This window comes from Aedes albopictus, chromosome 3, assembly GCF_035046485.1.
Source record: "Aedes albopictus strain Foshan chromosome 3, AalbF5, whole genome shotgun sequence".
Classification (NCBI taxonomy): domain Eukaryota; kingdom Metazoa; phylum Arthropoda; class Insecta; order Diptera; family Culicidae; genus Aedes; species Aedes albopictus.
Window position 1 is genome coordinate 397,201,914 of NC_085138.1, and position 1,672 is coordinate 397,203,585.

At 42.2% G+C, this 1,672-nt stretch overlaps 1 long non-coding RNA gene across 1 annotated transcript; it reads left to right on the forward strand.

Moving 5' to 3' along the window:
* The first annotated feature begins 756 nt into the window (after positions 1-756).
* On the forward strand, positions 757-1,319 carry LOC134291923 (uncharacterized). Its single transcript, XR_009999349.1, has 2 exons — positions 757-984; positions 1,050-1,319. It is a non-coding gene; the product is annotated as an uncharacterized LOC134291923 (long non-coding RNA).
* Positions 1,320-1,672: the final 353 nt, after the last annotated feature.

Below are 1,672 nucleotides of genomic sequence, written 5' to 3' on the forward strand. Positions count from 1 at the left end.
GGATCTCTGCTGTCGATATAAGAAAACCAAGCAAGTAAGTTCCAATTTCCATTCTGCCTGCATTTGATAGGGCCGTCCGTGGCTCGGCAGGCCGGCATTGCATCGGATGGAAAACTCATCACTAGTATAGTGAGAAGATTTTTGATGATTGATGAACAACCGCACGCGGTGGTGGTGGCGAAAATCTGCTTACATGATGAGAAGCATATACCATGTATGAGCGAATGTTTTGGAACATCTCGATCGATGTTCGACGGAAACGAAGCGTCAAACTGTGTGTCGTACACCTCCATCATTAATTTTAAGGAAATAAAGGTGGAAAACAGCTGACGTGATAAAGTAAACTGCACGGTAAATATTGATCGCCGCAACAAATATTAAAAAAAGGTTTAGCTTCGCGTGTTCATTTTCCTGCAAAATATGAAAACTAAGCTATCATGTGTCATATTGACAATATTTGTAGGATTTTTAGAAATAGTTTACCTAAGATAGTGCTAAACCTGGTACAGTTACCACCTGTTCATTGACTTCAAAGCGGCATACGACAATATCGACCGCGCAGAGCTATGGAGAATCATGGACGAAAACGGCTTTCCTGGGAAGCTGACTAGAATGACCCAAGTAACCACAAGGCACTATAATCCACCTGGAGGCGAATATAATGCTAATTAGGAGCTGACACGTTCTATATTGGCCGCTTAATAGCCCTGAGTGCCAAAAGTGGCGAAATATAGTGCTAATGGTTACTAGGGGTGTTGCTGCTGGGAACACTGGTCCATTGCCTCCGTTGGTGGTGCAACCGAAGCTGAACCACCCGTTTGATCTGTCAGCGCGAGATGACTGGCAAGAATGAGATAGATCGAAGACAGCCTAATGAGCGAACGTTCCTATACCGCTAAAAGTGTCGAGATAAAGTTAAAGTTATTAAATTACCTTTGTTAATTGGAAAATCCTAGTTGAATTTGCTACTACTAGTTTACAAAAGTTAGTGTAGAATTTATTAAAACCTATCTAGAATTTGAAACCTAATTAAAATTGAATTCTTACAGTTCCAAAAAGAGGTTAGAAGTCCTAAAGCCTAAGATCTAATATCGTGCAATTAAAATCACTATTAATCACGAAGTAAGAGGTAGTTGTCATGCATTAGGACAGCCAAGTAATTAAAGTTTCAATTACAGTTCGAACTTAGCTTGGTTGCGTTGGGAGTGCAGTTTAGAGTTAGATCTAAAGTGATTGGAACACCGAAAGTGTAAGATGCGTATGTTACATGAACTGTGAATCAAAACTAATAAATGATTATTTTTTGTAGTTTAAAGCTACACTACACCAGACTCAGTTGGTGCTGCTACAAACCCGGTGAGGAATTTCTTTCTGCCCCCCGCAACAAGGGGATTAAAGCAACGATGGGCGGTGTGCAAATCTGCGTAAGGATTCCGGGTGAACTATCCAGTTCATTAGAATCTCGCCGGGGACTGCGACAAGGTGATGGACTCTCATGCCTACTCTTCAAAATTGCTCTGGAAGGTGTGATGCGACGAGCCGGGCTCAACAGCCGGGGAACGATATTCACAAAATCGCTGTACACCCGAGAACAATGCAACGCGACCGAGATTTCCATCGCAACAGCTACAAACACGCGTCACTTTTTTTTTCGCCGACAATGCTACCCGAT